A 23,082-nucleotide genomic window follows, 5' to 3' on the forward strand; every position below is an offset into this window, starting at 1 on the left:
AAAAGCCAGTGTATTAATAGAAATAGTGTGAAGGAACCCCACCCTGGTGCTATCCTGAGCTGTGGCTGCCTTTGAAGCGCACTTAAGAAGCATCATGAAAACAAGTGGTTCACCAAACAAGACTCAGATAGCAGGAGCATCACCTGGCTGCTTCCCCAGCAGGTGGAGGGGCTGAACTGCTTTTCTCTCTGCTTAGAAGGACCTTTGGAATTTCCTGCCACCTCTCGTTTTTCTGCTAGACACTGGGGGCTCGTTTTCCCAAGGAAGGTGCTGGGGTGTGCCCCAATAGTCTGCTGGTGCACCCAGAACATACGCTTGCTTCTTGGCAGAGGCGTGGGTAGCTTCCATCAGGGGCATGTGCCTTTTCGGCCTCTTGTCCATTGTCCGAGGTGAGGGTGTCCGGGAAGGTGCATGTCCTTGGGGAACTGTCTGGCTTTGTTACAGAGTACAACTTCTCAACTCCTTTAGTTTCAGGTCTGTAAGGTGTCATTTAGGTCTAGAAGCAAACCGAGAAAGTATCTAAGCTTGTGCTGCAAGTCTTGCTGTAGTGGGGGTGATTTGGATGCACAGGGCTGGTGCTGTCCTTCTTGCATCCCTAGAAGGCTGTCTGTCTGGAGTGAGAGTTGGGAGATTTGGGTTCTTTTCCCAGCTCTGACGTAGAGTCCCTGTGTGACCTCAGGCAAGTCCTATTCTCTCCCTGTTGTCCCTGTTTTACTATGGAAAATTCCCTGCCAGCACACAGTGAGTTAAAGTGGTGGGAAGTTCTGTTACATGGGAGCACGTGTGTGTCTGTGTGTACATGGTCATTTCATGCCAGAAACCTGAGGACATCACAGAGCTCTAGGGCACTCATTCACTTTTTCAATGAAATAACTCCTGGCTTTTAAAACTAGCAGAAGCAATTAGCCCGCTCTGGGGACCAATAGCCGGCAACATGTCACATTAAAAAATGGATCTGGTTGTGGGGATCTCTAAGGCTTTATATCAGGTTAGAATATTTCTACTGTAAGTGATGTCTGCTGACATTCAACATTGTGGGTGTTCTGAGAAAGCCCAAACTGATAGTAATTGTTCAGTGTCATGTTCCCGGGACTGCCTGTCTCTGTCGTATTAACAGTACTAATATATAATGTAGCATATCTGTGCACCTACATATATAGTGTGTGCACGGGTGTGCATGATTTACTTGTGTGTGTCTATATGAAATGGACCTACAGTCCATTAACAGCACAAATAGAGTGGAATGCTGCTTAGCCACTGTTCAGATCAGCTGGGTTCATCGAATGCAGTGGTCACTCCCTGAGGATTTTGAGAGGCAGGATGCCCGTGAAATATTAGTGAGGGCCTCTGGTTCAAACCTTTTGCAAGTCAGTAGGGGATAAGAGCTGCTGCATGTCCCCTCGTGTTCGTTGTCTGTTCTAGCAGTCTGGGACCACATTACTATTGGACCTGTTTTTGTTGGCAGTCTTAGCAGGGATGCCAAGGAGAAAAGATGGTGCAGTGCTGTGGCCACAAGACTGAAACTAAGGAGTGCTATTCCCAGTTTTTCCACAGCCCACCCGAGTGACCTAAAACAACTCACTTAATCTCCCTGTGTCCCAATTTCCCCATCTCTAAAATGGAGGTGATGGTGCTAGACTGCCTTTCCAGGGTGGGGCTAGAACATGGACAGAAACCAGGTGCTGGGATGGTGCAGGAAGGCAGTGTGAGCTTCTTGGTAGAAGGATGCCGTGGACTTGGGGCCAGAACCTCTTGTGCTGTGCCAGCAGTGCTCCTGCATGGGCAGTGCTGCACTAGGGAGCAGGCATGGCAGGAAACCGTGGAGTCAGCCTTTCTGGCTGCCAGCCCATACACCTTTCACGGGAAACAAAGCCACTTTCATCCCTCCATTGAGAAACAGGAGTCTCCCTTCACAGCTCAGGGTGTGATGAGATTGGTCGCACTTGTCTTATAAAAGCAGTTAACCCCCAGCAGCTTCAAAGCAGTGAGATGATGCAAACTCACTGCCAGCACCCCTGGAGGGCCCAAGAACTTCATGCATCGTAGCCTCAAGCCTAGGCACACGCATCCTGTTCAGCAGGGGGTCCAAAGTGGACGTCACTGCTCTCACGCGTGCAGAGAATTGGAGCTTTCTGACTGCCCTCTGCACAGCCTCCAGCCCTCCGGGGCACACGAGAAATTGAGCAACGTGACATGCAGGGTAGCTCCCGGTCAGGTGACTGTATTTTTGCTGCCTTAGCTGCTGTTATAAATTCCTCACTCCCGGCCTCTCACTTCTGATATTTTACTTTATCCAAATAAGAGACAGTTTTGTTACCTCCGGCTCCCTGCAGACGCGGCAGCTTCAGGCTGTGAAATATGCTCCAGCCCAGAGAGGGGGGATAGGGGACCTGCTGCTGGGAATCCGAGGTGGAGAAAGGTTCCAGGAACAGGATGGAGTCTTTTGCTTTAGTTTCAGGGCTAGCTGCGTCCCTGAGCATGTGTGAGAACAACAATCCGGCTAGCAATGTGCTGGGAGAATAGATGAAGGAGCTTGGAAGTGCTGTGGGATTCACAGAGTGCAGTGAAAAACTGGTGTGTGGAGGCTGGCTGAGATACCCAGTCTCTAAGAGAAGCCAGGTCTGGGCAGCTTCTAAATGAAAAGATGCGTCTTGTAATAACCTGGCAGGAAGAAAGCAGCAGCCATCCCAGGGTTTGTGGCTCTTTGGGTTAGGAGAGGCCTCCAGCTGATGGGTACTGTTGGGGGTTCCCCTGACTGGAGAGCTCAGTAACCCAGCATGGGGCATGGATGTTTACAATGGACATGGATGGTTATAAAGGTGGGACAGTGTGGCTTAGGATCCCACAGAGTAGTATGGGCAAGTATTGCCTGTCAGGGCCCAGCAGACCTTGTATGTGGCAAGTAAATGTGTTTTTTATAGCTTGGTGCTTCAGAACAGTGCTTTGACTGGAATATGTGCGTTGAGGGCTGATGCCACTTGAGTTGCTGGCATGTCACGCTGCCTGCAGGTTGTGTCTAGTCCCAGCTTCCAGATAAGAAGGGCCTGTCCTCTGGGAACAGTGCTGGGATGCACCAGTGGATTAGGGGTTATCCACCTGGGCATTGGGGCCAGGACTGTCCAGCCATCTCAGTGAAATGGGACATCTGCACTAGAGCACTAGACCGGGACTCATGCTTCCAAACTCTAGGTGTATTAGGGGCCCAATGGCCAGCTCTTTGACAGAGGTCTAAAGAGCACTCAACTTGCTTTTGTAGCTCCCATAATTTAAAGCACTTAGAAACCGGATATCAGAGAGAGACAACTTTAATGTCCCAGCAAATGGGGCCCTGGGTGTGAAGTGAGATGATCCTTCATGCCTAACATTCCTGCCACTCCTGGAGCTCGGAAAGCAGAGGGCCCCAGCCCTGCCATCACCTGGCATAGTCTGGTTACTGTGCGGCAGGGCAGGCCCTAGACCCACATGGTATATGGGTGATGCTCAGGAGGTTCTCTCTGGTGTGTCCCAGAGAGATCAATGCAGGGACTCTCCCACCCCATGCACACCCTTGAAACAGCCGCCAGAATATCTGTTGCTAGAAATAGAAGTGGGGAGGCAGGGACTGCCCCCATCAGCAGCCCCGTGGGGGAGGGAGGGAAACCCGGCCAGAGAGCGACTGAGCAAGCGAGCACGCTGCTGGGAGCCAAGGCCAGTCCTGCTGATGTGGCCCTTTCTCCTGCAGCGAATCATAAAATATGGCTCAAATTTTCATTACGGGCTCTATTGATTATCTTTTGGGACAGATGAATTATAGGGAACATTAAATTAAAAAAAAAAAAGGGAAATATTTGAATGAGTTTGGGAGGTCGATGCCAGAAAGGCTGACGCACCAAGCCTTACCGGCACTTGCCTTCTTCCCAGGCCCTGCCAGGCCTAACGCTGAGTCCTGGCTCTTTCCCCCCAGGGAAGGATGAGCCCTGCCTGGAGCTCTGCCAGCCTCCATAGGGTGCTCTTGGGGAGCGGTGGGAAGTGGCTCCCAATCCCACTAGGGTCAGGGTGAGGGTACATCAGGGTAGGCTGTGCGGGGTCCAAGCATCCAGCTGCTGCTGCTGGCTCTGCTGCTATGGGGTCCCAAGAGTCTCTGGCTGTGTCGTAGTCTCCTCATCTTCAAAGATGACTGGTCTTATGGTGAATGGGGCTGGATTATTGAATGTCTGCAATGTGCCTTGCAATTCTTGAAGAGAATGACAAAGGTGTTGTTGGGTGTGGGGTGGGAGTGGCTCTTCACTTTGGTTTTAGGGCCAAATTCTGCTGTGGTAGTCAGTGCCATTTCCATGTTTGATGCCAAGTTTGGATGTGGCTCCAGCTGACTAGCAGCAGGGAGCTACCTCAGTGGCCTGACAGGGAGGGAGACTGAGGAAAGGAGCCCCTGTACCCCTCACTTGAGCCCCATTCTGTCCTACACATCCCCCTCTGCGCAAAGAGTGTGGGTTGCCGCCAAACTCTTTCTGCCCTCCGTGTCCAGGATGGGTGACAGGCAAGTCTGTCTTTCCTGTTGCTGGTTGAGGCTGAGCTGGGTTATGAAGGCTTTGTCCAAGGTAGCAGGTTGCAAATACCCCACAGAAAATGCCTCCCAGGTCCTGAAAACTGCCCCTCCTTCCCCAAGAGTGAATTGCTCCTCCCTTTGTAATCCCCACACCGAGCCTTGCACTCCTAGCCTAGCCTGACTGCCGGTTGTTTGCTAACACTGGTGTAATCCCTGGATAAGGGTTAGTGATGCCAGCATCTGGGTTTGGGAACAGGGTGAGTTACTCATGAGGTACACGAGTGAGTTGAGAGATGAGGGTTGCTTTGTTTTAAGCCAGCAGGGCTCTGCACTTGGGGCCCATTTCATGCCAGGTATCAAATGATGGTTCCCAAAGACGGCTCCTATTGGCATTTGTGTCGGTGGCTGCACAGTGGTCTTGTGGTGTTAAATTCAAGTGGGACACTATATGAGGAGGCTGAAGCAGAACAGCCCTAGCATTAGGACTCAGTGCCTGTTCAGGGTTCATTGAATTGTGGAGGTGAGACCACCTGCTGTGGCATGTGACAGAGGGAGACGGTGTGGTGATGTGAGCTCCTCCCCCCGAAGCTGCTCCAAGGGGGGCATCTTGCCTCTTGCCCCCAGAAGGACCCAGCACCTTCTGTGCCCCCGCGGCTGAGATCTCACCATGGGCTGGGCAGGACCCTCCCTGACTTCAGGGGACAGTCCCAAGGGTAGTAGTCCGTTGCTGGCTCCTCTGGCTGAACGTCTGCTGGGGGAGTACCAGGAGGAGCGTTGCGGGACCCCTCACGAAGCCCCTGCACCACCTCGGTCTAGTGGCCTAGCTCTCGGCTTGGGCCTGAATCTACCCCGTGCGCACAAAAACCCAGTGACTTTTGCCATGGTCAGCAAGTCTCTGCAGCTGGAAGCGGGGGACAATGGTCACTGCATCTTTGAGAGCACCTCAGGTTGCTGCAGCAGAGGCCTGGAGCTCCTCTCTGCATTTGCTTTTGTCCTCTTTGGTCACTCCTTTTCTGGTTCAGATGGCAGGCCAGTTACTCGCTGTCTAGCATTTGCCCATGTGTCATGACAGTTCATTGTGTTTGTGTGTGTCTGTGTATTCATCCATGTGCATGTGTGAAATGGCGTTTGTTTAGTTACATGGCCCGATGTCATCACACATTATGTATCTTTGTATGTGTATGTGTGCCCATGTTCATATAGGGCTGGATATCTTTCTGCCTGTGCATGTGTCTGCAGTGCTTGTGTGTGTGCGTTTAAAAAAAAAAATTAGTTTTGTGCACTAAGCACTTTTATGACTGATGTGGGGCCCTGTAATACAGAGGTGTGTGCATGTGTGATGCAGCGTGCTCTCACCTGGGCATGCTTGTGTGCCTCTTGTGAATGAAATGGTATGTCCAGTCTGCAAGGTGTTGAGCATTTGTGGTGGCGAGCTGCACACTTGGGCACTAGTGTCCATGTGCATGCTCTCGGGGTACTCCACGCACACCTGTGCGTATATGTGCATGTGTGCTCCTCGGCCTTGGTGTTTCACTTCCCAGCAGATCTCTGTGGATTTCACAAGCCATCCATAAAGCTTTGGTTTCACCTGGGTAAATGCAAAAAGGTGGTGGTTTCCATGGCTCCCCAGCTTCACTATGGTGACACGCCCTTTTTGTGTAAGCTGGTTCCCTGGAGTCGATTGTTTTTTTGGCAAACAGCTTTGTAAACTCCTCCAACAATTAAACTGAAAAGGGAAGAAAAAAAAAAAAAGGAACCCGCAGTGCAGAGTAAGACAACAAACAGGTCAGAGCAACTCACCCAGCCAGCCCGATCCCCGCCGCCTCCTGCAGCCCACCTCAGATCCCTGATGCCAGGCAGACAGAAAGTCCCTTGCCCTTGTTCTCTCTGGACTTGGTCCTGGGAAGGGCTTGGGCTGATCCAACCTGCCAAAGTGCAATGAACTAACAAACACAAAGGAAAAGGTCACGTTATTCTTTTTTTCTTTTTTTTTTAGCACTCCAACGTCTCTGAGGGAGGGGAGCCAGCACAGATGCCAGCTCTGATTAATTTAAATATTTACCAATCCCATGTTTTGTTTTGTTTTTTAATTGTATATGTGTTTGCTCTGTTTGTGTCCCATAAAATACCTGGTGTTTTGGGCGTACCCCGTTTGCAGGGCGCGTGAGATCACACTGAAAAAATGCAGTGAAAAACATTTTCATGCCACGACACATCAAATAGGATTTTGTCTTAAGATGAGGCTTTTTCTTCTCTTTTTTTTAATCTCTGAAGTTTGGGTAAAAGGGCTTTCTTTTCTTAACTTTGATGTTTTATTTTCACTTTTAAAAAAATAAATAGTTCTTTCAGTACACTTACGAGCAGCCTTTGCCCCATTGCCCTTTGCCAAAGGAACGTCAAGAATATACAGGCAAAGCCGTCAGAGGGGCAAAATCCATGGCAGTTTGAGATCAGGCTGGGACAGTATAGTCCAGTGGGCAGGGCATTAAACTGGGATTCAGGAAGATTGGGTTCATACCCTGGGGCTGCCAGTGAGCAGCAGTGTGGCCTTGGGCGAATCCCTTCATCTCTCTGTGCCTCTCTCCATCCTCCTGCCCTTTGTCTATCTATTAGATCGCAAACTTTCTAGAGCAAGGTCTGTCCTTCACTATGCACATGTACAGGACCTAGGTCTCGGGGACCTCATGTTGGCAGAGGCCTTTAAGCACTAGCATAAAACTGATAACAACTGGTGCCAAAGCTCACAGTGCCATTCAGGGGAGGGTACCTGATTGTTCAGGATTTATAATACCAACTCAGTGCAGGAGCTAGAGTTTGCTTGCCACAGCAGCAAGCCATGGTGTGCACACCTGGATAGGCAGAGGTCCCCATGGCACGCTTTCCTCCTGGACACAGCATTTGCTCTATGCCTTGACCTAAAGCTTAGATCTCCAGGGTGTGGGTTTTGGATCTTTGGGTGATGGAAGAAATACTGTCTGTTCCCCGCCCCCACCCCCCAACTCCTGTTTTAATTATTTTCCAACCCCATTAGCCTAGACCCTGGGTGAGTGCAGAGCAACTCTGTTGACACGGGGAAGCTGGCAAAGCAGGGACCTGTATACAGCCTCCTCCCTCCCACTTAGTTGGTTGGCAAGCCAAAAAGTGTTTGGTTTGGAGAGCAAGAGCTTTGGCACAGGGACTTTTCTTTTTAATGCGTCTAAGTAGCAGCCTCCAGCACTGGCAGCTTCACGTTTCGTGAGCTTGTCCTGCCCATTGCCCCAGTTTGAGTAGCGGGTCCAGAAGCATGAACTGGGGAAAAGACTTTACATGGTGGCAGTCGAGGAAAGAAAGGCAAGGGAGTTGGTAATGCTTTTGTTATGGCTGGGACTCCGCTGGTCACCAGCTCTGGAGTTCCACAGGCACAGTCGCCCTGCCAAATTCCCCCGGGCTGTGAGCTGGCGTGGGGAAGGGCAGTAAGGGGGCACGCATCAACAGAATGGGAAGCCTCCACACCTGCCACACAAGAACTTTGCCTGAGAGGGCTTGGGGTGGGTATGCAGGAGGAGAGCAGTTGTCCAGGCCTGGGCCATTGGCCAAACTCTGAAATTGGACCTGATACTTTTGAGGAATGCAGGAATGGTGGAAGTGAGATTGTGTGGGGCCCTTGCTTCTGTGTCATAAGCAAATGCCAAAGCGTGGGATGGCAGGGAACATATCAAGAATTACCCAACAGCGTCAGCTCTGCCATTGTGCTCTTGGATCACTTATTACTTTCCTATTTCTTTTTGTTGCTGTAATTGTTACAAAATCTCCTGGCTTTGGGAGGGGTCCAGGACTCCAGGGCCCCATTGCATCTGCCCTGATTCAGAAAGTGGGTCATGCTGCTTCGTTTGGGAAGGAGATACTCATCTCGTGATATTTATTAGGAGATAGGGAAGGGAATGCAGCCGTGCTGTTGCATAGAAAATAGCTTTGGGGGGGGTAATGCAGGACTTGTGAAGGCAGAACATGACGTTCAGCACTGGCTCCCCTGCGCTATTTTTGCAGCCCCCCAATGCTCCTCTGAGGCCTCCCTTTCAAGGACAGTAGTCCTGGCTCTGCTTAGCTTCAGAGACGCATTCCTTTTTTAAAGTATGTTTTACTTGTGATGTGAAAGGGGACACGGTCACGTGGGCCTCAGGTGACAGCTCTTCCTGCCATCTTGCATGTATCTGGCAGCTGGGTGCTAATGCTGAGAGAGGCTCCAGTACCCAGGAAATTTTAAGGCTTTTGAGCCTGAGCCTTCCCCACACCTGCGCCGGGGGATATGTTGGGACAGTGTTCCCCTTTTCTTGATCCTTGTACCTTCCCTTGAAGGCAGATAGTTGTTCCCTCCCACAACCAGGGAACGCAGCAAAGGCCTTGGTGTAGAAAAGAGTTGCCTGGCCTCTCTTGGGGGTTCCCTGGGGGTCTCATTTGCAGGACTGACTGTGCCCTTTACAGGGAGGATCCCCCTCCTCTCCACTCACTCCCAGTAGATATTCTCTTTGTCACAGCCACCAGAGCTGCCTCATGGAGGGTCCAAATGGGTAACCCCTACCTACTGCTGGTCTGCAACAAGCCAAAGGACTTGCTGTTGTTCCAGGAGAGGTAGTGATTCCCTATGTATCCTCCCAAATACCGCCCCCCCTTTACACACACATACCTTTGCCCTCTTCTTGCTCATACTTTGAGTTCTGGCTGGGCTTAGTCACTGCCTTTTCCCATCCTAAGAGGGCCCAGTAATAACAACAAATCCTAGAGGTACTTTATTCCCCTCCCTCTCTTTCTAAGAAGCTAATCAACGTGGCATCTAGGCAGCAAGGATCCCACAGCATGCTGGTGAAGAGAGCTTCCTGCATCCATACAGAAGTGCAGGCACTGCTGAGGCGGGACTAGGAGGCTTTTTAATAACACTCCTGGACAATGGCTTGGAACAGAAAGTAAAGAAGGGATAAATTATCCCACTGAAACTGGAGGGTGGTAGGATATAATTACCTGAACTGGAATCAGGCCAGGATACCAGAGTTCATACCTGGTCCACTGTCAGCAGCAGCCTGGGCTCTGCAATGAGCAGGACAAGGTGGGTGCCTCTGGGAGACATGACCACTCCCTTCAGGCAGTGGCAGGAGAAGCAGTTCCCCACGGGATGTTCGGCAAAATGGCTTTGACGTCACACTTTGTTGTTTTCCAAGATCCTTTCGTGCACGTACAGGGATGCCTAGGAAGCTCGGTGGGACGCTGCAGCCTGCTAGGGAACAGCCCTTGTCGTGGTCCTTGTCTGAGTACTCCTGTGTGTTTCCATTTAAAAACAAAAAACCCTAAAAAACCCATTAAAAAAAAGAACAAAGGAAATTGACTTCCCAAAAATTACACTAAACTAACACTTGGGGCCTGGCACCAATCCATGGTCTCCAGGAAACTCTCAGTTAACCACCAATCTCCCAGGGCTGCAGGGAGGGGACAGTGCAGCAGCACAGTCCTACAGCAGGGCCAACGCAGGGGGTTTGGAGATACCTGGACAGGGTCCCTCCTGGCTGGACAAGTTACCTTTGGCACAGAGCAAAGGGCATTTTCATGCCATCGTGGGTAGCTCCAGGCATGCTGAGATGGGGCATTCCTGCCAGGTTGGGTCTGGTGCTTTGTGTGTGGTGGAGAGAGTGAGCACCCACCTCCTTGTGCTTACAGCTAATAAATAATCTCAGGGCTCGGCCAAGGGACACTGTATCAGCGAGTGCTTTGCCTTCCAGGCTGCACATGCTGGAGGTAAGAGACCCATGATAAAGTGGGCCAGGCCTGTGTATGTGCAGTCTTCATTTTAGTTGGGTTTTTTTTCCCCCTTTTGGAGACCCAAGTTCAAATCCTACCTCTGCTCAGAGGGGCTGGTGAGGTCTGGGCTCTTCCTGGTTCCCACTTGCACATGCCCCAGCGCCACGTAGCTCAAGGCGACCGGCAGCTTCCGATCTGGTTTAGTGCCAGTTCGAAGAGAGAGGGGTGCAGAGCGACGGGGAAGCCAGCGCTGGCATGGGGTGCATAGGCAGAAGCTCCCAGCAGTTGAGCGGGCTGCCGGTCTGTGGTGAGCACGGCTCGATGCAGGAAGCCCTGAAACACCTGCCAGCACTGTGCTCAGCTCTGTCCGGTGCTATCAGCACCGTTCTTTTGTGAGGACTAATTTCACTCATCAGCTTTCATAAAAGAAAACAAACAGGCTCCTGTACCTATTGCAGCAAGCAGCCAGGCCTGACATAAAGGGAGCAGGCACAGGTCTGGCCCCCTTTCTGAAATCCCAGCCTCGGGAGGATGCGAGCCGGATGCAACCCCTTGCTTTAACGGGGTGTTTGCGGGTGACTTCTTATGGTGGTGGGTTTTTGCTGAGCAAGGGAACAATGTCACTGATTTCAGGGGGTGGCAGAAGCTGGTATGTGTTCGGGCTGAAAATATTTACAGGTTTTGAAGTTGAAACGCAAACAGGAAAAGCCCTTTAAAAAGTGAGTGTAGTGGATATTCAAAACAGGGATTGCCATGGAAACGCCACAATATTTGCTTAAATTGACACAAAGGTTGCTGCTTGCAGGGTTTTAACTTCTTTGGCTCCATTTTTTTTGGCCCAGCACCCATCACAAATAGATCTCAACAGCCCCCTTTTGTTTTGCTTCTATTTTTTATCTGATGGAAATAGTAATAATAAAAAAGCCCATCCCATTTAGAAATCCTACCTCTCAGATCAGCTTGAAGCTTCTGAGCTTCTGTCAAATATTCCAGCCTGGACTTTTCTTTTTGGCACATGAGGTAAAAAAGTTTTGGGTTTTTTTTCTTTTTTAGTGCCCTCTAAAGGAGGAAATAGAAGGCAATTGTCTTAGGTGGCACTAGCTACAGACAGTAGGGAGGGTGACAAATGTAGCAAAGGTGGAGGAAGACATCCAAGGGGAACAGGAGAGGAAGATGATGTCTTTATACTGGACTGAAATTTGAGGGATCTGTCACAGATTTGCCATGTGATCTTGGGAAAGCTACTTTTAGTCTCTGAGCCTCAGTTTTTTCTTTTTGTAATCTGAGAATAATGTTACTTTCTTTTGTCTGTTTGGACTGGAATGGGGGGGGACTGTGGGTGTCTCTCTTACTATGTGAATGTACAACCCCCCAGCACAACAAAATCCTGGTCTCACACACTTCTGTAAATGCAAATAATAAATGACCCATAACACTAGGAAATGGAGCCGCCAAGAAATGTGGACAGCAAAGGCAAGTTGTAGTGGGAGCACTTCTCAATAAATGGCTTGGTAGTGTTGTCCGTGCCTTGGCCCTTGGATGGCACTCGCTTCTTTCTTGGAGCGGGATGGTCATGTGCTCCAGGGAGGTCTGTGGTTTAGCGTCCAACTGAGGATTGTGTAAAGGGCCTCTGGAGTGGTTGTCTCATGAGATGGTTGGATGACTGAGAGGAGGGTTTAGTTGCTCCCTCAGCTGGGCCCTCGTGGCTAAGGGACTGCTGAGCTCTGCAGGTGGCTGTGGCATTCCAGGCCAGCATCAGTAATGGCATGCGATTCACCATGGCTCTTGCGTGGCTCAGTCAATAATATCCCATTCGTTTCCTTTCATCCTTCTCTTCAGGGCCAAGAGACTTTGCCAAGCGAAGGGGATCCATCAAACTCTTGCAGTGTCCATCAAGGACTTCTGGAAAACAGGTCCTGATTCCCCTCTTCGCTGTGCACTGTGGAATGGACTTTGAACCCACTGACTTCTTGATACAAGGTACTGACTTCCCTTCTGTAATTGGTCCTTCTTCATTTGGGCAAGGGCCAGAGTCTGGTTTCTAAGTGATTTCGAGCGGCTGGAGACTTCCACTGAGTCCCTAGGGGATGCACTTCTGCCGCACTAAGTTCATATTTAAGATCAGCTGTTGGAAGCCCCCATGTGGGTCACAGCTTCAGCATAGTGTTGGTTTGCCCAGGGTTGGTTTCCATACAGCACTTGTTGGATGGGTATGAATTTAATTTTTAATGCTTCTGGCTAAGCCATCAGTGCCACAGCTAGTAAGATGGGGAGACTTCGAGGAAGGGACTTCGGAAGAAGAAAATGGGGCTGGCCATGGCTTCTGATACTGTAGTTTGTACACCTGGATTAAATCCATGGCTGATGATTTTCACATGAGACACTCTGAAGTCTTCTTCCTCTGAAGTTCCTCATCTACAGTGTTGTGTTTTTCTAGGGAACATGTCAAGCTGGGATGGAAACAGGTTCCTATGTCTGACCAATTGGGATATGCGGGAATCAGGCCTGTAAGAGTCTCTACAGCTTCTCAGTGTCTGTGTGTGAGGAGTTTGGGGGTCTGTAACACTAACACAAAGGTTGGGGAGTGGCATGTACTACGAGGGTGGGACTCTGCTGTTCTGAAACACATTTGAATGTCTTTCCTTCTGGCTTCCTTCCCAGCTGCTCTGCTAAGACAGGGTTGGTACAGTGTGACTAAAAGAATAACTACAATCTAGACCTACAGTGGGGTAATAAACCTCTCTTGCGTGGCAGACCTGGCTTGGGTGGGTTGGAAGGTGCTGCCACATGAGGTGTGCTGCTGGTAGGAGATCCTGAGGACATAGGTAGTGCCTGAGTACTGGTTATGTGGTACTGGTTATGCATGGGGTCCATGTTACCACCCAGATGGCAGCAATAGTAAGGGAGAGTGGAAACACACAGCCAAACAAAGTTCATCCCTAGGAGGAGCTCAGTGAGTTCATGTATCATCATTCTGGAGACTTGGGGACTTGTTTCTTTTACTCACTGAGTGAGATATCACTGTGCCACAGTATCTGAGGCCACTGGGAGCCAAGATGCAGCAGACAGAGGTGTGCGTGTGCAGCATCAGGACTGGGAATTTCAGGTTGGAACGGCAAAGGAAGGGCAAGGCAGGTCCTGAGACCTAAGACTTTAGTAAGAACCCTTCTCCTGGGGGAGCAAAACGCCAACTGGGTGCTCAGATGTCCTGGTGACCAGCACCTTGGATAGACTTGTCTGTTTAAGGGTGCTGCAGGCCAGGACGATGGGCTGTGGTGCACTGAGCTTGGTCGGTACCTCCTGACACCATTCCACGGCTACGGTCCCTCCAGTCTGGCACGTTTGGTTCTGAGACGTTCATTTTGCATTACGTAGCCAATGGGCTTTACCTCTGGGGAGAAGGTCTCAGCAGATGGAGTTCTCTGGCACCTGCGTGTCTTATTTGAACCATGGAGGGCCTTCTCCTCCTTGGGCTTCAGAGGCTGCAGATCTTGCTAGTCTGGACTCCTGCCTGTGGGTGAGGAGCTGTACAACTGAAGGAGAAGAGAGAGGGCATGGGACATTGGGACATAAAGGGAGCCCTGTGGGCTTATCAAATCAGATGCAAATTCTGGGATTTGGTTGTGGCTGCTGGATCTTCAGGAGCTATTTTGTAAGGGCCTGATCCAAAGCTGGAGTCTCTCTCCCTTGACTCCAGTGCTTTTGCACTAGTCCCCAAGGGTGCTCACCCCACCTCAGGGCAGTTGTTTCCAGTTTCTGGCAGGGGGGCCCCAGTGTGCTGGAGAGGGGCAGCAGCAGTGTGGGGTTTGGACCCCCAGTTTATACTGGAAAAGTAATAGAAACGCCAGTTCCTTCTGTCTGCCCCGGCCCCAAATGAAATCTAAATTTGGGGCTTAATAGAAGATGACTAGCTTCACTGTACCACCACTGAATGGCTTCCTCTCCCAATAAGTCAAAATGGGAGCCCGGCTGGCCCCACCACAACCCATCTTGACAGTTCTGCAAAGGATCTGCCCCAATATCCTAAGAAGAGCTGGGGAATGTAAAACAGCCTTGCAAAATCATTGTGGAAATTTCCCAGCCTGGGTATGAAATCAGCTGGCCTTCCTTTGCCAGGAGGAGGCTGGGAAACTGAAGCACAGTTGGCTTGCCCATAGAAATATATGTATGCATTACTTGCTCTTGGTGAGTAAAATTTTCCCAGGCTCTTACAAAATCTAGTCTAGATTCTAGCATGCTCTATTTTACCTAGCAAGGCTGGAACATACAGTATCTACCTGGTACACATCATAAACTTCCTGCTTAGGATATACAGTGTCTAGTATGATGTCCCCACTAACCAGTAACCTGCTACAGCATACATAAATCAAGCTATGATATGCATTCTTTACTGGTAACACGCTAAAACATACATAATTAGGCTGTGCCATGCCTAGTAATGGTGGAGATAGGAGTGGGAGATGTGCAATCTCTGTTGAATTTCACTGGACATGAGCTTTTGAGAGGCATAGGATAGAAAAAAAAACAGGGGTGGGAATGGGCTAGGTCTGTTAGACAGATGCAGTTGACATGGATGGCTGTATCAGGGCCGCTGGTTGCAGGGGTTGCAGTGCCAGCTGAGAGGCAACTGTTTTTCCAGCAGCAAGTTTTGATTTTGTCCAGTTCACCACTGAAATGGTCTGACAGTCCTAAAAGATCTTATTTATTAGGGATAAGAGAAGCTCCTTCTGCCTTTTGGGTTGGCATGAGATGCTGAACCTCCTGAAAGCTGTAGTGACTCCATCTTGGGGAGATGCTGACCTGTGATGGGGAATGGAGAGGCTAGGGTTGGAGAGCCCTTACAGATCATCATTTCCATCCTGGTGCACCCTGGCATGGTTTGTTTGTGAGCCATCCCTCAGTGTGCTGGTAAGGACAAGGTGCCAGGCCTGCCTACCACATTGGGTCTGTGACTAGTTTGCTTCCCCTGTGTTGTTTCAGGCAAGCCCTGGTGGAACCAGGCAGACAGAGTTCTTTGGGTAAATCTGATATCTTTTATTAGACCAACTAAAATAGTTGGAAAAAAGTCTTCTTTGCAAGCTTTTCGGTACAAACACCCTTCTTCAGGTAGAAGTAGTATTTGCCTGATGAAGGGTGTTTGTACCCGAAAGCTTGCAAAGAAGAATTTTTCCAACTATTTTAGTTGGTCTACTAAAAGATATCAGATTTACCTAAAGAACCTTGTCCTCCTGCATCCTTAAACCAACATGGCTACAACCAACATCCCTGGTAGGACCAGAGCATTTGTTCCTGGCTGGGCCGTTCTGGATGACTTTGAGCTCCAGGCCTTTCAGACAAAGCAGGGCAGATGTTACCTTGGTTGGCGCTCTCACCTGTGTTGCTGTGGCCTGACCTGGCTGGAGCCAGCCCTTTGCTCTGGTGTGGCTGAGCAAAGGAGAGGGAGCATGTTAAAAGCCTGTCTGGGATAAGAGCAGGGTTGTCACATCCATCTGCTCAGGCCCTGACGAGCAGCCATTCCATATTGTTAACATATTGCCTGCCATATGGACTGGCTTAGCTCTCCAGGAACGCTTGGGAGACCTGACCTCTAGTGTGACAAGATGTGAGCATGAAGGACGGGGTTGACAACAGCCCTTGGGTCTCGGAGTGTGAAACCATGTTCCAGCCACTTCCGCTGCCTTTCGCTGTGCTCGCTCGCACTCTCTCTCAGGGTTTTTTGCTCCCTCCCCTGTTTTCCGCATCCCTGGTCTGCACTAGATCAATGACCTTCACTCGTAACCAGACCGGACAGTTCTAACTCCCTCCCCCGGGCCTTCGATCAGATGTTTGGTTGGCGGCTGTGGAAAGCTGAATGGGGGGGAAGTCAAAGGAGAGGAAAAGAAATCATGTGTTCAGCAGGCTTCATAGCTACCCATGCCTCATCTGGTCTCTGGGCATGGGTGGGCCTGATCCTGAGAGGTCCTGAGCACCTGCCACTCCCACTGATAATGGGAAAGGGAGGAGCTTGGGATCTATTGATCACATCCTTACCAGGGGCCTGCACAGAGTCCAGATGCCAGTGTGAGGAGAGGGAGCATCTATAGTTTCCCCTCCCCCTGAGTGGCACAGAGCAATTGTGAAATGAATCTTTAGAGAAGCCCATGCCAAATCCCTTCAACCTCTCCCGCTATGCCAAAGAGCCTATTGGCATCACCTCCAGCCAGCCACGCAGAGAGTGGGAGATCAGACTGATGACTCAGGGCAGCAAAGGGGTGGCGGGGGAAGAGGTTTTACTGCATGGTAGGGCCAGAGCCTTGCAGGCAGTAATCTGGTGGCATAAGCAGGACTCTCTTAAAGAGTGGAGATGCTGCTCCTTGATCCTCGATTGCAGAGAGCTGTTAGCTGTGAGCAGGATCACTGTAATCTAGTGGTGTGCCAGCACATGGTCACACGCACATGTGCACACCCCATTGTGGAAGGGCAGGCAGACTCTAAAGAAGCCAGTGCTGGGCAAATTGTTGTCGTTTGCTTTGCAGTTGTCCCATTGTGGTGCCAGCCTTCCCAGCAGCTTGGGCAGATGGAGGTGGCTCAGTGTTTGAGCAGACCATTCTGGCTTGGAGAAGGGTGGATTTCCACCCTGCCACTCCTATCATCTGGAACCATTTTTCTGGCTTTTCAACAGCCTGATTCTCCTTGAGCCACTAGGAGTTGGCAGGTCTTTCCCTTTGCCAGGACTTCTGTCTTCTTGATCCCATCCAGACTTCCTGGGGGTGGAATCTGGCACCATGTAGGTTAGCGGGAATTTTGCTGGTAGCTTCAAAGTCAGGATTTTATTCCCAGGTTTCAAAGAGAAGTTTTCTCCCTCCGCCAGACCTACCCGTTTTCAATGCCACCTCCTGACTGCAGGGTTTGCTTGTGTTTTAGAGTCAGCCCAAGGGGGGATTGCCCCTTCCTTCCCTCTCTGTCCAGCACCTGGCACAGCGGGGCCTCAGACCTCGACTGGAACCTCTGGACACTGCTATCATACAGATGCTAAAGAACAGCAGTTTTTACTATGTTTCCCATGCTGAGACAGCTTACCCTTTCAGGTGGAACATCACTTTCTTTTACTTACTCCAGGGCAACTGGATTTTTGTCCAAAGTTACCTGCCCCAAGTTACCTGATTTCCCGATGTGCCAAATGCTTGCAACATGACATGCCAATGCAGAAAAGAGGTCCCATGTGAGAACAACCCACAGTGAAAAGGAAGAGCAGTGACTGCTAATCCTATGCCCTGCCTACTAGCTCACGGAAAGGCTTGAGCTGAAATCCTGCCCTCGGGGGGGATCGCTGGCAAAACTCCCTTCATCTTCAGTAGTGCTGGGATTCTGCCCTGGTCCCCTTAAGAAGAACTTTATGTTCTCCCGGAAACTTTTTCCCCAGCCGTGGGTCCTTCCATCTTGACATACATGGGGCTTGCGATGAACATTAATCATGTGTGTTTGTGCAGAGAGGGGCCCACTGAAGACTTGCAAAGTACAAGACAGTGATGAGCCTTGGTTTATTTACTTAAGCTTTTGTTGATGTAACAAGCTTGATTTTATGTTAATATAATGAGTCAGGACTAGAATTGGGAGGTGCCTTCTCCTGGTTCTTTCAACCACCAGGTAATGCTTTCGTCCTCATCTTGATAGAGCCAAGCCAAGGCCGTTCTGCTCTAATTAACTGCCACATGCATGGGTATGTTGCTGCATCCTTAGAGGAATAACTACAAATGAAGGTTAACACCAATCTCCAAAGGCCCCACGAGCTTTGGGAGCCCGTTTAGCTGTTGTCCAGGACATTTGGGAGACTGCACAGGCCAGCCAGTGAATGCACTACACCTCAGAGTTATTCTTCAGGTCTTCTGATGTCATGACTGGATTGTCTAGGAAATAGTTCATGGCTCTTGACCATTAGGAGATCACGAGAAAAAAAGCGATTGGAAGGCCTTTGGACCAATCGGCACTTAAGTATGCAAATGAGTTTCCAGAGCAAATGCTGTAAGAAAATGCAGTTTTGAGAAACACATTAATAAAACCAAAATTTGAAAAAATGAACACACCCATGGAAAGAGATACAATGCCTTCTTCAACACATTCCACGCAGGGTTTGTTCCAGAGCTAATAATGCTCCATCCAGAAGTACATAGTCACCCAGGGGATAACACCAGAGGTGGGGCTTATTTCCTTCCTTTTGGTTAATTAACTATTTAAAGCAGTGGCACTCAACTTTTTGGCCCTGTGGGCCAGATGAGTGGCGTGGGGCCTGTCTGCAGGTCGGATCAGGCCCCTTGCTGCCGCTGCCTGGCCCTGCATGTCCAGAATAAGCCCTGCATGGCCTAGGCCAATCCCTGTACTCATGCATTGGGCCCACATAGTCTTGGCCAGACTTTGTGCACCTGAATTGGGCTCTGTGCCATCTCAGCCCAGCCTTGCATGCCTCGATCGGCCCCACATCACCCTGTGTACCCAATCTAGTGAGCAGGGCTGTGCTGTCTGACCCATGGGACTCCCCGTAGGTCCAGAAATTTGTCAGCAGGGGAGTATCAATTAACACTGCCACTGCTCCCACACTGTCAAATTTTTGGACCTGTGGGGAGCCTCATGGGTCGGATGGCATGGCTCTGGGGGCTGGAACTGGCCCATGGTCTCGGCTTGAGCACCCCTGATTTAAAGTAACTTTAAAAATCCAGGCCAAGCTATCTTATGGTGCCAAGCAGCACAATTGCATTTTAAGCTAATGTGGCTTCCCCAGTTTACACCAAGCAAGGTGGAGATGTGACTTTTCCTGAGCTGCATATTGTGTGTCCAGTTGCTTTAAGGCCAAGAAAAATGGAGAGGAAAATAGGGAACATTCAGAAGGAAAGTGAAGTTACAGCAAAATGGCAGCACCAAGCACTGTGAAATGCAGTCAGGATCCTGATAACCATGAGATTGGCTTAAAAAGTTGTGAGATTTCAAAGCTCAGAAGGTTGCTGTCCTGGTTTTGCACTTTCAGGGTGCACAGAGGTCACTGTTTCCAAGCTCCTCCCCTCCACCGCGAGGGCTGGAAATGCACCATTCTCACAAAATGGAAGCTGAGATACTTGCTAAAGCTGCTGCTTTCAGGAGCTGGGGCTTTAAGGAGATGTGGCAGAAGTTGGCAACACAGAAACTGTTCAGCCTGAGTATGAATGGTTTGGAGGATAGCCTGCCAGGGAAGGGGCTAGTGTCCTTACCTCTCAGGGCTGGTGGGAGCAGAAGCTGAACTGAGCTGCCTCGTAGTCCAGGGATGTTTCAGTGAAAGCTTATTTTCACTTTGGGTCATTGGATGGGAGTGCTGCAGAGCATCCACAGGAGACAGTTTTGTCCTGGCTGGGCATCATAAAGAGAGGGGCTTTTCAGACCATGATGTCTTGTTTTTGAATCGATAGCTGAACATCCTAGGACCTTGCAGTTGATGCTGGAGCAGGGAGAAGCCATGTTTGTGCACAACTCAGGTATGCAGGTGAGGCAGGGGAGAGGGTTTTAGCCACCATCCTCATTTCCTCCCCCACTGCCCTAAGGGGACAGGGCTCACACACAGCCCTTGTGATGTCATGTGCATTTGTAAGGGAAGGGAGTCCTGCCAAGTGTTCCTTCCCCCACATACCTTTTCCTGATGAACCCCTGCTCTCCCAGGCAAAGAGTCTTTACAGGGGATCCTTGGGGACACTGTCCGTGCGGTTCCCGGGGGGGCAGCCACTGGGCAAAGAGAGATGCTGAGTGCTCCGACTTCGAAGAGCTCCCTTCCATGCAATAGGCATATCCAGGGGTGGGCCCAGCCTAACACCCTAGGTTCAGATATGGAGAAGTTTCCAAGCCAGGCCATGGAGGTGCCACCTTTCAATCCAGATTTTGGAAACCTGACGTGCTCTTTTTCTTGAAGAGCTGCCTCTCCCAGCTCCAAGGAAAGGGTGAGTGGGCAGGCTGGGTGACAGAGCTGAGCCTGAAAGCAGGTGGCTCTTGTCCATCTTCCCTCCTGGAAAGTTTGTGCAGCACCTTTGCATGCAGGGTGGCTAAGACCCAGACCCGAGGCCCTCTGTGCTAATGCTAATTCCTAGCCCTTCAGCATTGCCTGCATTGCTAGTGCAGTGCAAGTCCTGTGGACATCCCCATACCCAAATCCAATCTCGGGTCCCTTGTTTTAGCCCTGCCGCTGCCCTCCTCCAACCCACTCCTCATCACCCTCACCCCCACCCCCCATTCATTCCCCTATGCCGCTCTTTATGGGCTCACCAGAAAGGAAACTAGATTTTTCTTTCCCTTGTTTGCTTCACTCCATTACTCCCATCTGCTCCTCCATCCCCTCAGTCCCTTGCTTTGCCATGGGTTTTCTGCTCTCTCTCTCTGTTCACTGGTCCGCCCATGCAGGCAGGGGCAGCGCAGGCAGGGGGTCTGGTTTGGGACCAGAGGTAGGGGTGGGTGGGAACGTGCCTTTTCAAATTAATCAGTTTTTTCCTCCAGAAATGCTAATAGGGAAAAGCAATTAAAGTGGCCTGCTTTTATTAAGTAATCTGTGTTAAGAGCTGGTAATGAAGTTTAGTGCCATTGTGACTCGATATTTCAGCTTCACCGGTTTGAGTCAAAACAACCCAAACTGGGGAGTGAGCTGGAGGGAGAACTGGTCTCCAGCAGCAGTCGTGCTGGGGGTCCCTTCCCTGGGTGAGCTGGTGTGGAGTTTCCGATGTGTAGCATAGCAGAAGCCCCTGTCTAGTGGCTTCTTGCTGGGAGAGTGGCCTGTGTGGGGAAGGAGGTGTTAAAGCCAGCATGTGCAAATGGGACAGCAAGACTTTCCCTGGGCTAAGATAACTGCTGGAGAGATGGGGAAACCGAAGCCTGTTGTGGCATAGTGACTTGTTCATGCTCAGCTAAGGGCAGCCCTAGGGCTCCCCTGGCTGTGCTGGTGCAAGCATGTAGGTGGAGCTTTCAGGAAGAAACTGTAGGCAGAGGAGTTGTGGGGTTGAGGATCAGGCCACAACAGCAACTGGGCAGGGAGCAGGATCCTTGCCTGGGGGAAGTCATGCCTGCCATTCATGGGCTTCACCTCGGAGAGCCGCACCTTCACCTGCACGCTTGCCTGCCCTGCTACCAGTGAGGAGCTGCAAGCACATCTTGATTTTTTTTTTTTTTCTTTTCCCCTCCCTGTGAAAAAGCAAGGGAGAAAAAGGGAGCATGTCACTTTAAGCAGCCCCACACCAAGCCTCCGCCATCCTGTTTTATCTGAAGTCCAAACGCATGTTGTTCCAGGGCCGATCCGCTTTAGCTAATTAATAATCTGACAGGAGCCACCCAAGGGATTAGCTGCTGAGATGAGCTAGACCAAACCCCAGCAAATGAGCCCCGTACTCCCCGGGGACACAGAGGTGACTTTGGGGGGCAGGGGCTGCACCACCGGCAGCAGGGTGATGAGGTCCTGCAGGGGATTTATGGCAGCGGGGCGGGTGACAAGGAGGCATGGGGCTACAATTTACGAGAGGTAAACTAATAAATCAGCTTGGTGGGGAGGGGGAGCGCCAAATTAAAAGATAACCTCTTAAAGGAGCAGCCTTAATTTGTGAGGCTCCTTGTGGCGGGGGGTGCGCAGTTTGCTGGAGAAGGTCCCAGTACAGCTTCCTCTTTCCTGGATCCAGCTAGTTGGGAGTGGTGGCAGGACAGAGTGCCTCCACCTCTGTCCCAGCTTTTTGGGGAGAGGACAAGCAATTGGCTTTTGTGAGCTGTAAACACTGGCACAGGGGCCTCTGGGACAGCAGCTTTGTGGGGAGCACCAGGTCTCTCTCTGGGGTGCAGATGGTCACAGGAGGCAGAGAGTGCAGGAAGCCACTGCTGTCCGGGGGGCTGTGGATGGTAGGATGGCTCAGGATTTTTCAGAAAACCTCTACCCTAGGAGTGGCCTAGAGCAGTGGTTCTCAACCTTTTTCGTACCAGGACCCATTTGTAAACATTGATGGCCCCCAGTGTGGGGCAGGGGGGCTCCAAGCAGCCCCTTGAAGTCTGGGACTCTGCCAGCCTACAAGGGAGAAGTCACAGTTTCCCCTTTAAGGAGAATCCATTTTTTAAAGTTTGTTCACTGCTATTTTATATATTCTCACGACCCACTTCGGGGTCACGACCCATGGATTGAGAAACACTGGCCTAGAGTCTGTTTGCCAGCTGGGCCATTGGTGACCTGCCAGCTGCTGCTTCTGCCCTCTCTGCTACTGTTCCTGCCACACGGGGATCCCCTGTGCATGCTCCAGCAGGAAAGGTGCACAGCCAGGAAGGGGCAGCTCTCCTGCTCCCCCCTTGAGGCCCCCTCACCCTGAGCACTTATGGGGCTCCCAAGTCAGTGAGTGATATGGTGTTTGGCACATTAGAAAAGCTTGGTGTGGGGAGTCCTTCTGCCATCCCAACTTGCTAGATCTCTAGATGCTAAAGATCTAGGGAGATGTCAAGAATGCCCGCAGTAGTGGGTTTCTGTATGCATTGCTTTAGGGGCAAAAGTCTTGATTCCCGGCCTGGAGAGCTTAAAACTTAATCTTTAACATGGGGCCTGTGACAGTGGAGGCTGGCAAAGAGGGCAAGGGCTGTCAAGGCGTGACACATGGCTGCTATGTACTTGTCGGCATGCTGATCATTCACATCTGAGTACACAACCCTTCTGCCCTGGTGATATCTCCTGCCTTGCTCTGATCACCAAACTAGGCTCCTGAGTTCTCACCCTGGCCTTGGCTCGGATCCCAATTCTTTCTACAGCCTTGGGCAAGTCACTTATGGCTTTGCATTCAGCAGGG

General features: G+C 50.6%; 1 protein-coding gene and 1 long non-coding RNA gene across 4 annotated transcripts in view; one reads left to right on the forward strand and one right to left on the reverse strand.

Moving 5' to 3' along the window:
- Nucleotides 1-3,287: 3,287 nt before the first annotated feature.
- LOC109293681 lies at nucleotides 3,288-10,128 on the reverse strand. The gene is made up of 2 exons (XR_002096358.1): nucleotides 9,521-10,128; nucleotides 3,288-6,251 (listed from the first exon to the last, which is right to left on the reverse strand). It is a non-coding gene; the product is annotated as an uncharacterized LOC109293681 (long non-coding RNA).
- Nucleotides 10,129-12,108: 1,980 nt separating this feature from the next.
- CASZ1 (castor zinc finger 1) overlaps nucleotides 12,109-23,082 on the forward strand; it is a 214,605-nt gene continuing 203,631 nt past the window's right edge. For 2 of the 3 annotated variants that reach the window (XM_019511746.1, XM_019511747.1), the window contains exon 1: nucleotides 12,109-12,271. The gene's annotated coding sequence lies outside the window, so the exon portion shown is untranslated. The remainder of the gene's footprint in view (nucleotides 12,272-23,082) is intronic. The other variant, XM_019511748.1, reaches the window with a different exon arrangement.

Source organism: Gavialis gangeticus, unplaced genomic scaffold (genome assembly GCF_001723915.1).
Source record: "Gavialis gangeticus isolate Ggan-Ray unplaced genomic scaffold, GavGan_comp1, whole genome shotgun sequence".
NCBI lineage: Eukaryota > Metazoa > Chordata > Crocodylia > Gavialidae > Gavialis > Gavialis gangeticus.